Below are 15,211 nucleotides of genomic sequence, written 5' to 3' on the forward strand. Positions count from 1 at the left end.
GAGATTTCAAAATGGACAGTAAAATCAACAATTGTCAATCATTTAGTAATGTTACAGACACTGTACATTGAAATGAGACAAAAAGTTCATGGGTTATTCGAAAGGAGCCATCCTCCAAAAAGTTCAATTAATGAAAGTAGTAGGGAGTGGAGTTGGCGGTGGAAGGTAGACGTATGTCGACGTTTCGACCCAGTTCGAGGGTGCAGACATCAATGTTTGTCTTGCCGGAGGGTCTTCATCAGGACAGGAGGGGCACACACCCTATTTAGTATATAAATATATTTGGTAAGTACGGGGCATTAGCCCCTGTAAGTGAATAGGTAAGCAAAAAGCAAAAAGCAAAAAGCACATCACCCCAAACAAGAAGGGGTATAGATCAAGGCACTCATTCAAGTCCTATGGAATATATTGGGACTATGAATACACTGAATTACAAGCATATCAGTTGAATTGAAGATTGGTTAGTAGTTAGCGTGAGGAGACAAGCCGTAGCGAACACGGTGGGCGGGTACGCACCACCTCTTAACAGTGATACCGCGTGGTTTGCGGGTATAGCGTGGTCTGAATGACCACACAGGTAGGTAGTTGGTAATGTAATGACCTAATGGGTTCGGTGGAATAAAAGTGATTGTTAAAAAATAATAAAAATAAAAATAAATAATAAATGAAGTGAACCACTAAATGGCTGACACAACCTAAGTGGATGGTAATAATGATAAAGGCAAAACTCACCGTGTGAGCAACAATAGATGTCAGGGCGTTAGTGGTAGGGGTCCAGGTGAACCGTGGACCAATAAGGTAAAATCTACAAAAATATACAAAAATATAATGCAGAATTGTTTACGTTGGCCGAGGCGAAGGCGGGTCTGATGAGCAAACCGAAGGAATAAAGACTCACCAGATTGCCGTGATGCGAGAGCGTCCGGCTGGGGAACAGTCCGTGACGGATTTGGGATATATCCACAGTAATTGAATCTAAACATTAAATAGAAGTGGCACATGTTGGGACAAACTCAAGCGGCTGATGAGTAAAGACACGGGCACGCAAGTAGACAAAGAAGCCACTTACCCGAAAGAAGCCGTGCGGGTGCGTACGGCTTAGAGACGAGTCCGTCGGGATCAGGCAGGGCCGTGCTCGGGCTGGGATCTAAGGATGGTGAATCATAGACATTCAAATGAGTAAAAAGGGCCGGTGGGGTGGTTACAAAATAAGGATTCGCGGGAGCAGCCCACAGATCGGCTTACCGTTCGCGGAGTGAATCCGTATGAGAACGCGGCCGGCTGTCAACGAGGGAGAGCCTAGTTCCGGGTATCGTGATGTAACCCTGGAAACCAGGACACGTGACAGATAGGGCGGAGATTGGGAGAGGCGAGTGGTTGCATAGCGACATGGACGCCATGGACATCGTAAAAATACTGCCAAGGTGGTCGGATAAGTGGACTGCCTATAAGTCCACGCAATTACACGCGTGAGCATATTCAGATGTAGGACCCTTAACGTAGAGTAAATTAGCGCAAGGGGAGACCCGAGGGGCGGTCAGCATCCTGCATGCCAAATATATTGGCTAGGAGTAAAAAGAGACTCACATCGCAATTTTTAAAGATGAGGTGCGGTTGACAGCAGAGGGACCACCAATCGGTACCTTATCTGGGTAACCAGTGAAATAGCTGAGGGCATTTGCAGAATCAAATGGATCATTGACTGGAATTAAATAGCATATACATTTGGAGGACAACAGAATGCGGATTGAATAGCAACACTTACTCAGATGCAGAGGTGCCTCATACACAACCAGTCTATTGCAGCATATTAACAAGAGTACAACAAAGTGAGATCACGTACATAGTTGGAGGAGACCAGTGTACTTAGTTGCATATAGCATATAAAAGGAATGATGTACATTTTGACCATACGGGGCACAGACATGGTAAACTGATGGCCGAGGGCAGCCCACATATGATCAAGGCCATTACGGGCGTACCTCACACATGCGGGTATAGGCCCATGGCACTAGCAGTAAGATATCTAGGAGTGTTCGGGGCGTACCTCACACATGTGGGTAAAGGCCACTGAACAATAAATATACTGCTCTGGTCAGGGTAGTTAATGGTGAGAAAGACTATGATACTGCTCAAGTCAAGGTAGCTAATTGTGAGAAGGAACTGTCCTGCTCGTTGAGCCCTGCATCAATGGAGTCAAAAGTGAACATCCACTTGAGTTCACGAATGTTGAGGATGCTGGAGATGTTGCCACCCCGTGGTCCCAAGGATGCTTTCTCAATGATAACCCACTTTAAACTCTCTGGTGAGTGACTTGCGGAGGAAAAATGGGCAACCAATGGTGCAGTTAGTACTTGGCAGCGAATTCTGCTCATGTGCTGGAGTATCCTTGTTTTCGCTTTCTGCTGAGTCTGTCCTATGTAGATCAAGTTGCATGGACAGACAATGGCATAAATTACGTTGGCCGTATTACAATTAGTTTGACTCTTTAGCTGGATTTTGTGGTGGCGATAAGTGAACTGCTTAGTCTGTATTGTGCTGTCACAGGCTTTACAACCGCCACATCGGGAGTGTCCCAGAATAGGAGGGAGGTTCCACATAGTTCTGATGGTGGGTTCCTCTGGTGTCTTAAAGAGGGAGCGGACAAGTAAAACAGTGTGGATTCAAGTTATGTTTCTTTGATTATTTTTACATGGTTGTGTTTACATTTTCTACTGTTACTGGGACCCCTCTCTCTTCATTGCATAGCCAACCCAGGTCCCCGTAACGATAACTGGGTCTACCCCCCTACTAATAATCTACTTCGTGCAGAGAATGCTCTGCGAGGTTCCATTTCGTGATCAATTAATTTGATCCTAGCACATCATGGCCGAACTTCTTTCCTATTCCGAAGAATATATAGACAAACTATTGGAAGATCCTAACAATCTCTTCATCTCCTCTGACATTTCCACTATCGACTTCTCACTCAAGGATAAAATTTCACGACTTGAGCGTCTGGAGAAAAAGCTGATACGGACTCGGTGGCACGGCCACCTCTTAACCAGGTACCTTAAGGAAAACGTTATCCCGATTGGATTGCAAATAAAGATCGAACCAGCTATCTTCGTGGAGGTACCCAAGTTTAGGGAGGGGTTCAGCCACGTTTCCAACAATTGCAGTCGCCATTGGATGGTCCTGGGCATTGAAACCGCTGCCGATCAAATCAAACTAATCACGGCTGAAATCAACACTTTAAAGGCTGAAATTACGGCTGACGCCAACTTTGAAAGCGCCAAGGAAACCATCACCAACCTCCATACTACACTCTCAGATTTTGATCTTACAACCCAAAATCGCAAATTAGAGAAATTGGCACGCGACATTAGACTCTACGATAAGAAGAAAACTTATCCGTACCTTCAGGAGGACTATTATAAACAAGATCATCAAGGTAGATTCCTCAACAGAGGCCGAGGAACACCGAGAGGCAGACGTAACTATTACACATTCTCTGACTCTTCCTATAGCTCGGAGGGCGAGCCCGAGCAACCTGGTCCGAGCTACCAACAGAATTATCCAGATCCCGGATATCAGCAACAATACCAGCACCAACCTTTTTTAGGGCAACGCCAGGGCACATGGCGCCCACCACGTGGCAGAGGCAACTTTGGGCCCCGCGGCCAACAACGTGGATCTCAGCACAACACCAACACTTGGAATGGTGGTCGTGGCCAGCAACAACAAAAACAAGTCCACTTCCAGTCGGAACCTCCACATGGGGAACGTGTCACCCGCAACAAGACATACAGATGGTAGCACTTGATACCCACCTGGAGGCAACATCCAATCCTCGTTTAAGACTTCTTGGAGGTGCTCCCCCGAGCACATCAGGCCCGGTTGTGAATATATCAAAACAACCTTTAAATGACGATGAAATCGGAATATTAGCAAAGGGACTATCGTTTGTCCCTACCAGTCGTCCGGATACGTTCATCATTCGCACTGAATTGTTCAAACTCTTCCGGAAAATCAGGTTGAAGTACTTCTTCCGCAATTCAACACCCAGTGCACCAATATCGGTAACCGGTCTACGACCTCCCTCAACCTTCGTTCCTTTTAGTAGTGCGATGTCACACAAGATTTTGGCCTACGAATCGGTGGTACTACGTGATGTATTACAACTTCTGGGAACCAATAACTACACCAGATTTAATACCAGCAAAAATGAAAAACTGGCCCTGCAATCTTTGTCTAAGAACAACACACTTGTCATCAAGCCGGCTGACAAGGGTGGCGCTATTGTGATTCAGGAGGCATGCTCATATGAATCAGAAATCCTACGCCAATTGAATGATGAATCTAGCTACCGTCTACTAAGATCAGACCCCTCCCAAGCGATTGCATTGGAAATTCTAGAAACAACACAAGCTGGACTGGAGCAAGGTTTTCTATCAGATTTGGAGTTTAACTTTCTGAATAAACCACACCCACGGTTAGCCACTATCTATACAATACCCAAGATACACAAATCAATGGTTGACCCCCCCGGCCGACCAATAGTCTCTGGATGTGGCTCTATGTTAGAACCTCTGGGCAAATACATTGATTTCTTCCTAAAGCCCATTGCAGAGGCATCTCCTGCCTATTTGCGTGACACGATGCACACTATAAATATAGTTGAAGAGTTACCGTTTGATATTAACAACCAACTTTTGGCCACATGCGACGTCGTGTCATTATACACGTGCATTCCTCAACAGGAAGCATTAACGGTTATCACTCGCTGTTTGAACCAACGACCGACTCCATTTCAAGTACCAACTGAATTTATAGTGGATTTACTCCGCATTGCAATGACTAAGAATTTCTTCATGTTCAAGGACAAATTCTATATGCAAACTTCTGGAGTTGCCATGGGAGCTCCCTTCGCCCCGGATGTAGCCATCTTATACATGGCGGCTTTTGAACAGGACACGGTATTAAACCACATCAATCCATTCAGAGACCATCTTGGTCTCTGGATGAGATATATAGATGACATCCTATTGGTATGGCATGGCAATTCTGAAGAATTGAGTTTGTTTTTTGATTGGTTGAATGTACAATCTCAGTTCCTAAAATTTACAATCCAGTCTGATAAACATCAAATCAATTTCTTGGACCTTACCATTTTTGAAAGCGCTGGCCATCTATTGACCAAATTATACCGCAAACCAGCCGAAAGGAATTCTTTGCTACATTACGGGAGTCACCACCCCCGAGCATTGCGTGATAATCTGCCCTTCGGGCAATTTTTACGCCTACGCCGCAATTGCTCGATGAAGGACCAATACTTCATTGAATCTGAAGAACTCAAACAGAGACTCCTTAGCCGTGGTTATCCCAAACAATTGGTCAAACGAGCAAGGAAGAGGGCTTGGTTCTATCCAAGTGAGGAGTTGCTCACTCCCAAAAACAACAAAGATGAAACAGAACACAGAATAGTATGTGTCACAACCTTCAATACTAGAAGCAATGAAATTAAACGGATCATAAACAAACATTGGGAATTGATATCTGATGACATCCAACATAAAGACCCGCCATTACATGCCTTCAAGAAAGCGAGGAGTATTAAAGACCATGTTGTCCGCTCCCTCTTTAAGACACCAGAGGAACCCACCATCAGAACTATGTGGAACCTCCCTCCTATTCTGGGACACTCCCGATGTGGCGGTTGTAAAGCCTGTGACAGCACAATACAGACTAAGCAGTTCACTTATCGCCACCACAAAATCCAGCTAAAGAGTCAAACTAATTGTAATACGGCCAACGTAATTTATGCCATTGTCTGTCCATGCAACTTGATCTACATAGGACAGACTCAGCAGAAAGCGAAAACAAGGATACTCCAGCACATGAGCAGAATTCGCTGCCAAGTACTAACTGCACCATTGGTTGCCCATTTTTCCTCCGCAAGTCACTCACCAGAGAGTTTAAAGTGGGTTATCATTGAGAAAGCATCCTTGGGACCACGGGGTGGCAACATCTCCAGCATCCTCAACATTCGTGAACTCAAGTGGATGTTCACTTTTGACTCCATTGATGCAGGGCTCAACGAGCAGGACAGTTCCTTCTCACAATTAGCTACCTTGACTTGAGCAGTATCATAGTCTTTCTCACCATTAACTACCCTGACCAGAGCAGTATATTTATTGTTCAGTGGCCTTTACCCACATGTGTGAGGTACGCCCCGAACACTCCTAGATATCTTACTGCTAGTGCCATGGGCCTATACCCGCATGTGTGAGGTACGCCCGTAATGGCCTTGATCATATGTGGGCTGCCCTCGGCCATCAGTTTACCATGTCTGTGCCCCGTATGGTCAAAATGTACATCATTCCTTTTATATGCTATATGCAACTAAGTACACTGGTCTCCTCCAACTATGTACGTGATCTCACTTTGTTGTACTCTTGTTAATATGCTGCAATAGACTGGTTGTGTATGAGGCACCTCTGCATCTGAGTAAGTGTTGCTATTCAATCCGCATTCTGTTGTCCTCCAAATGTATATGCTATTTAATTCCAGTCAATGATCCATTTGATTCTGCAAATGCCCTCAGCTATTTCACTGGTTACCCAGATAAGGTACCGATTGGTGGTCCCTCTGCTGTCAACCGCACCTCATCTTTAAAAATTGCGATGTGAGTCTCTTTTTACTCCTAGCCAATATATTTGGCATGCAGGATGCTGACCGCCCCTCGGGTCTCCCCTTGCGCTAATTTACTCTACGTTAAGGGTCCTACATCTGAATATGCTCACGCGTGTAATTGCGTGGACTTATAGGCAGTCCACTTATCCGACCACCTTGGCAGTATTTTTACGATGTCCATGGCGTCCATGTCGCTATGCAACCACTCGCCTCTCCCAATCTCCGCCCTATCTGTCACGTGTCCTGGTTTCCAGGGTTACATCACGATACCCGGAACTAGGCTCTCCCTCGTTGACAGCCGGCCGCGTTCTCATACGGATTCACTCCGCGAACGGTAAGCCGATCTGTGGGCTGCTCCCGCGAATCCTTATTTTGTAACCACCCCACCGGCCCTTTTTACTCATTTGAATGTCTATGATTCACCATCCTTAGATCCCAGCCCGAGCACGGCCCTGCCTGATCCCGACGGACTCGTCTCTAAGCCGTACGCACCCGCACGGCTTCTTTCGGGTAAGTGGCTTCTTTGTCTACTTGCGTGCCCGTGTCTTTACTCATCAGCCGCTTGAGTTTGTCCCAACATGTGCCACTTCTATTTAATGTTTAGATTCAATTACTGTGGATATATCCCAAATCCGTCACGGACTGTTCCCCAGCCGGACGCTCTCGCATCACGGCAATCTGGTGAGTCTTTATTCCTTCGGTTTGCTCATCAGACCCGCCTTCGCCTCGGCCAACGTAAACAATTCTGCATTATATTTTTGTATATTTTTGTAGATTTTACCTTATTGGTCCACGGTTCACCTGGACCCCTACCACTAACGCCCTGACATCTATTGTTGCTCACACGGTGAGTTTTGCCTTTATCATTATTACCATCCACTTAGGTTGTGTCAGCCATTTAGTGGTTCACTTCATTTATTATTTATTTTTATTTTTATTATTTTTTAACAATCACTTTTATTCCACCGAACCCATTAGGTCATTACATTACCAACTACCTACCTGTGTGGTCATTCAGACCACGCTATACCCGCAAACCACGCGGTATCACTGTTAAGAGGTGGTGCGTACCCGCCCACCGTGTTCGCTACGGCTTGTCTCCTCACGCTAACTACTAACCAATCTTCAATTCAACTGATATGCTTGTAATTCAGTGTATTCATAGTCCCAATATATTCCATAGGACTTGAATGAGTGCCTTGATCTATACCCCTTCTTGTTTGGGGTGATGTGCTTTTTGCTTTTTGCTTACCTATTCACTTACAGGGGCTAATGCCCCGTACTTACCAAATATATTTATATACTAAATAGGGTGTGTGCCCCTCCTGTCCTGATGAAGACCCTCCGGCAAGACAAACATTGATGTCTGCACCCTCGAACTGGGTCGAAACGTCGACATACGTCTACCTTCCACCGCCAACTCCACTCCCTACTACTTTCATTAATTGAACTTTTTGGAGGATGGCTCCTTTCGAATAACCCATGAACTTTTTGTCTCATTTCAATGTACAGTGTCTGTAACATTACTAAATGATTGACAATTGTTGATTTTACTGTCCATTTTGAAATCTCACTTCTTCCTTCACGATTTCCCCACAACCACCACCACTTCCCTCCCCTCCCGCTCTTGGGGCACCATGTAAATTACTGATTTGTTATTGTATATACTAATTGCATATTTAAATGCGTATTCCCATTGTGAAGTAAAACAGTGTGGATTCAAGTTATGTTTCTTTGATTATTTTTACATGGTTGTGTTTACATTTTCTACTGTTACTGGGACCCCTCTCTCTTCATTGCATAGCCAACCCAGGTCCCCGTAACGATAACTGGGTCTACCCCCCTACTAATAATCTTCTTCTAACATGGATTGCTTTTCTACGCTCAACAAAATTATTGGAAGGTCCAGTTTAGTTGTATTTCCATTCTTATTTGTTTCTTCGACGCATTCACAGGCTACATGAATTGCCTGTGGAAGTTTGTAATCGTGGCCTCCATTGCTGGAAAAGCTTCTCTTGACACTTAATTCGTGTTTCACTGCTTCTACTTACACTGATATATATTGTCAAAGACAAAATAAACAATAATCACGTGTGGAATAATATCTACTATGATTTGTGAATTACCTGATCATGTTTTGAAATAATACACTTTCTTTATGCCATTGTATTTAAAACACTCGTGTTAATTCATGAAGTGGAGTTGTTCAGTTTTTTCTTGTTTTGCATTTCAACATCACAAAACAAATATTTTCCCTTCTACCTTAAAGTCAATGGTTGTGCTGACAAAGTAGGCAACCGCACCGTTCCCTTCCTAAACACAGAAAACAATCCAACCACATCAATGCCATGTGTCAGATACATACAAGAAACCATCATGCTGCTGGTGACCAGGCTCGGCTGTCTTATTAACATAAGCATCAGAAACTGAAAGCCCTATTGCTGGAACCCTTTCATGTTATACCAGTAAATAAACCGTGGACCCTTATAAAAAATTGATAAAGCAATGGGAAATTCAGCCTGCCTTCTTTTTTCCTTACTCAAAAAGCTGACTCTACTCATAGTATGTTTGCTGATCCTCAATAACTGACAGTAGACAGTGTCCCATAGTATGAAATATGACAAATACCTGACTCTGCTGTACATTTTCAGCAACTGAAATATGTCATTGACACTGGAGTGTATTTGTTCTGAGGGGCAGTCAGTCAGGAGATCCCAGTGCTCCTCCAATGCACCAAGTCCCATTTGAATATGCCAAACCACTATTCCTTCTTGGCAGGTCTCAAACACACATGTAGGTCTGGAGGGTTTAAAGATCAGTAACAGATACTAAGTATTAATGGACGCCACAACAGATTCCCAGAGAGTTGAGGCAGGGGATATGGGGAGGAGTATACCACAAGATGCTAATGTGACACTGGTCCTCCAAGGAATAAATAGAGTGCAAGATATAGCAGGTGTTAGTCAGACTGCAAATCAGAATCGAGAGCTGGGTATCCGAGAGGACCTCCTTAGGTAGAGATGAGAAAGTCAATTTCAGGGAAAAAATGAAGTTCTTGGCAGAGCAATCTGAAACTCTAGAGAAGGCAGTTCATGAGTTAAGGCTCATTTCAGAGAGAGCACGTGCTGAGGTTAAACAGTGGAGGCAGAGAAATTTTGGAGAAAATGAAGAGACTGCTAAACCTAGCTAGGAGGAATAATATTCACATATTAAATATTGCAGATGGGGCAGAAGGGGGTGATATAAATTCCTTTGCAGTAAACCTCCTCAGGGAAGCAGTGATGTCCGCCGATTTGAGGATAGATTGGGGATAGACTGGGTTGGGATGGACTTATCAAGAGAAATAGAGAGAGAGTATAAAGACCCTTTAGGGCCAAAGCAGCTCGTACAAAACCCAGGCGGATTACGGTGAATTTTCTATTATATGCTATAAGAGAAAAGACCCATGCGGTTGCTTTGAAAATAGGAACTTTGGGATTAAAGGGGCAGACTTTTAACATCAGGTCAGATAACTCAAGAGAGACACAGGCCTGGCAATGGGAACTGGGTAAACGAACAGAGGACCTAAAATCTTTGGGGGCAACCGCAAGAGTGACTTTCCTGCACTATTAAAGGCCATGTACAATAATTCTACACACAGCTTTAGAGAGCCAGAAGCAGTAGATCAGTTCATCATATGCTTATAACAGCAGAGGGGATTATAGAGGAGAGAAGTCGCTAAGAGGTATGAGATGTTTTGAAGTTTATTCCCTACACTTCGGCTCAAATGCTTACAGAAGAAATGTCCGTCTGTAAGAAGGGAGGGTTCCCCAGAGAGGGAGAAGGGGAGGGGTTGGATTGGGTGGCACTGGGTGGGGGGCTTAGGGTGCAGAAGCAAAAAATAAAAGTCCTTGTATTACCATTAAACGGAACAGTTGAAGGTCGAATTTTTTTCTTTTAGATAGATGAATAAAAGAGGTAGGGGCCTGCTTGCTTCATGTCGATAATGACAGGGAGTGTTAATGGTTTAAGGGGAAGGTGGAAACAGCGGCTTGTGATGCAATATCTCCAAGCGGTACAAAAGGGGGTGGTGATGGACGGAGCATCTGAATCAATCAAACACTCACACCCAGTCAAAAGATCTGGGTTTAATCCATCACCGTTCTTTAGCCCACTCTGCCACCCCAGTTCAGACATGGCTATATGCAAATTAGTCTGACCCTGTGCCTCATGGGAACAGTCCAGCCCGAACTGCCAAGCCATGTCTTCCCTGGACTGGAAACAAGCTTCCGAGGACCGGTTTCTGGCATTCCAGCCCTCTTCAGCCCGGCTTGCTTGAATCCAGTGGCAAAGTGAGCAAGGGACTCACGTCTGAGCATACCCTGCCACACTTATGGCGGCCAAAAGCGGTACAAAAGGGGGTGGTGATGGACGGAGCATCTGAATCAATCATACACTCACACCCAGTCAAAAGATCTGGGTTTAATCCATCACCGTTCTTTAGCCCACTCTGCCACACCAGTTCAGACATGACTATATGCAAATCAGTCTGACCCTGTGCCTCATAGGAACAGTCCAGCCCGAACTTCCAAGCCATGTCTTCCCTGGACCGGAAACAAGCTTCCGAGGACCGGTTTCTGGCATTCCAGCCGTCTTCAGCCCGGCTTGCTTGAATCCAGTGGCAAAGTGAGCAAGGGACTCACGTCTGAGCATACCCTGCCACACTTATGGCGGCCAAAAGCGGTACAAAAGGGGGTGGTGATGTACGGAGCATCTGAATCTATCAAACACTCACACCCAGCTAAAGATCTGGGTTTAATCCATCACCGTTCTTTAGCCCACTCTGCCACCCCAGTTCAGACATGGCTATATGCAAATAAGTCTGACCCTGTGCCTCATGGGAACAGTCCAGCCCGAACTGCCAAGCCATGTCTTCCCTGGACCGGAAACAATCCTTACAGGATAGGCAGGAAAGTCTAAAGTCTGAGTTAGAGAGCTGTATTAAAAAGAGGGAGGAAGTGAGTATGGTGCAGCTTTTTGAGTATGGGGAAAACTGTTGTAAAATACCGGAATTGAAGGCAAAGGCTTAGAAGTAGAAATTGTATAACAGAAATTTTGGAAAACACAACAGAGAAGGTCTTGAATTTGTCTCAGGATATTGGACGTGCTTTTTACCGCTTTTGTAGCAACTAGTATCAGAAGAGTGGTAATCTAGATCTGGTTGAAGTGGTGCAGTGGCTAGAAAGCCAAACTCCAAGTGAGCTTGGCATCAAAGAACAGTGAGTACTTTGTAACGAGATAGATGTAGTGGAACTTGATGAGGTTTTAAATATGTCAAAAGGTTAAGGCACCAGGATCTGAGGGTCTCCCTATAGAGCTATATAAAGCTTTGAAGGAGAGAATTGTTCCCTTTTGGAAGCACCTAATAATATCTTAGCAAGGGAAGTATGTTTCCCAGAGCCCTGGTGAGATGCCACTGTTTGGTTAATTTTGAAACCCAATAAACCCTCAAATTGGTGTGAGTCATACCGACGCATATCACCAATAAATTGTAATGATCACAAGATTTTTGCAACTACCATGGCAAAGAGATTGGTTAAGGTGATGCATAAACTGGTGCATGAGGGCCAAAAGGGGTTTATGTCTGGGAGGTATCTCCATGAGCTTGCACATACTCTGGTGGAGGCAATAGACGAGTTCAGAGACCCTGCCTCTAGTGGTGATCACAGTAGATGCAGTTTAAGCTTTTCACCTAGTGGGATGAATATATTTAGGTCAAGAACTGAAACATCCAGGACTGGGCTCCCCCTTTTGCAGAGTAATATCATTGATTTATGACTCTCAGCAGGCCAGGATACTGGTAAATGATAGTCTGACTGACCATGTGATGATTAATAGAGGAATGAGACAAGGGTGTCCATTATCCCGCCTGCTATTCAATCTGTATACACAACCTTTGGTGCAAAGTATTTGGCAGAATAATAGTATAGTTGCCTTGTTTGGTAAAGGCTAGATAACAAAGTGGGTCCGTATGCCGATTACCTAATTTTCTATATGTCTGATGCAAATAAAACATAGTCTCTTAATCAATCAAGGGAGAGAGAAGCTGAGATACATTCAGCTTCAAGGCAATATGATAAATGTCTAAGTTATGATATGATACAATGTTGCTAATAAAAAACAAGGTAAAAAAAATAAATGAGTGGATGCAGTTAACAGCAAGATGGCCTGGTCTCCGAGAGCAATGGCGCACATAATTATAGCAAACGATTCTTTTGTGGTGATGAGCTCTAAACTGTGTGTATTTGGACTGAATAGTTGTAACATTCTTGGATAGTGAGTGGTGTCATGTTTGAAAGACTGAGAAAAATTGATGAACTCAAAAAGAGTGGAACATCACTCACTACTTGGAGGCTGCAGTGAAGATTCTCAAGAATCATCGGTTAACTATGAATATATATCTGGAGCAATCCAAATTTTGCAGTGCATCTGTTGAGTTTACATGGTGCCTCCAAGATCAAGAGACTGACCAGTTTTGTTTATATATTTTGTTTCAGATTTATTAATTATGTATTATTTGTACTATAATTGTATTTTTTACAGTGGCATAGCAAGGTCAGGTGGTACCCAGTGCGGAACATTTCTTGTCACACCTTGAGTGTACAAACTGCAGAGACAGACTACAGCGGTAAGACACACACCCTCCCCTTCCTTATCCATACTCTCTCCATCATTTTGTCACCCCCCTCAGTGATGACAAGCGGGGCGGCCGGCACCCACTGCACCCGCCTTCCTACGCCACAGATTTTTTAAGAAGGACTATGGAGGGTGTTCTGTAGTGTGCCTGGGGTGCTTGATCATGGAGTTTACATCAAGTCTGGAAGGTCATGTTGGTCGGTTAGAAATGCTGTCTCATCATTTTATTCACCTTTTCTTTAATAAACAGCACTTGCCTAAGAGCACTACATCTGTGATACTTCAGATCAGCATTTAGGTTGCTGTCACGCTGGATGATCAGCGATCGGGGACCATGCCCAGGGTACGCAATACAGAGGGATGCAAAAAGCTCTCTAGATACGGAGCATAAAGCAGAATCCCTCCAACACATGTTTAGAAAATTCCACTGCCCTTCTCCTTCACATGCCCACTCCTCACTTACAACATGAGGATGATGGGAAATAGCTGAGCTTTGTTGGAGTCAGGTGAGGAAGAGGAGGAGATTGGGAAGTTGTGTTCACAGCCCATTGACTGCTCTGATGTAATAAGCCAGAGACTGGCCTCAGAACCCTAAAGGAACCTCCTGTTGGCTCATTTTACTCACCAGAAACAGTGAGGAAGACAAAGTCAGATGTGACAGTAGCCATCATAAGTTACCACTGTAGAGTCGTGTTGGACTATGTGTGCTAGGACCCTTGTGGTTCTGGGTGGACTGAGGTACGTAACTGGCTGGAAGGTGTTAAGGAGTGTTTATTAATGGATATGACGTAATCAAAGAACAATGTGTGATTGTAGGCAGAGGAATAAAGATGTACAATGCAGAGCTCCATGTGTGGCATATTCACTTGCACGCTCCCAGGCTGGGGAAGACACAACAACTGGCTACAAGTGTAGCTGTTGTGCTCCAAAGAAAGGAAAAACTGCTCCCCACGGAAGTTTGTATGGCTACAGCAAACTCCTTGTGTGTGCCACCTGTGCCCAGTTCAAGGTTTGCATGTGTGGAATCGAAGCCCAGCTCCAGCCCATATACAGCCCTTGAAGAAGTTGAAGGCCCTGCAGAGGCGCGCATTCGAAAAGCCCTCCAGAAATTTACTGGTAAGGCCAAAAGAAGAGATACTGTGCCACAGCATGACACAGAGCCATCATCGATATAAAAGAGAAATGCTAAAGGCATGCACAAACAGGTACGATGCAAAAAGCCCAAAACAGTGGCAAACATGTACGAGAGATGAAACCGTAACTTACCATCAAGAAAGAAGATGGTGCCTTACAATCCGATTGAGCGCGATAACCCGAGTACAAGAACAAGGTCAGTGCATGCGGAAGGTACCATCCCAGAAAAAAGCTGCGGTCACCTGAACAGCATATACTTTCAACAGCAGTAGAAAAGAGCGAGTAATACGATGCCGATGTGTTTCTAAAACTATCATCACCATTTGACCCGGTAAAGAAGCAGAATATTGGTACCAGGTGGAGTGCATGGATCGATACATTTGATGATTTCATAGATACCCTAGAGAAAGTAGATGATAATAAAATCATTAAGTATTTGAAGAACCCTGTCTGTGACAGAGTAGAAAAAGAGCTGAAGAAAATATTACAAGTCATACCATCAAATCAAGAAAGCGTTGGAAGCTAAGTTCAATCCGATGCTGAATGTCAACTATGATAGGTGCATTATCAATCAAGCTCAACAGCAAGCCATGAAAGATGGATGAGTTTGTTGAAAGACTTGATGCTCGTATCAAACACTGGAAGTTCAGTGAATTCAATGATGAAGAGGCCATACATCTCTAAGTCATCGGTGACTGTCTCAAACTCTTTCCGAAGATGCATGTTG

Source organism: Lissotriton helveticus, chromosome 3_1 (assembly GCF_964261635.1).
Source record: "Lissotriton helveticus chromosome 3_1, aLisHel1.1, whole genome shotgun sequence".
NCBI classification, from domain to species: Eukaryota; Metazoa; Chordata; class Amphibia; order Caudata; family Salamandridae; genus Lissotriton; species Lissotriton helveticus.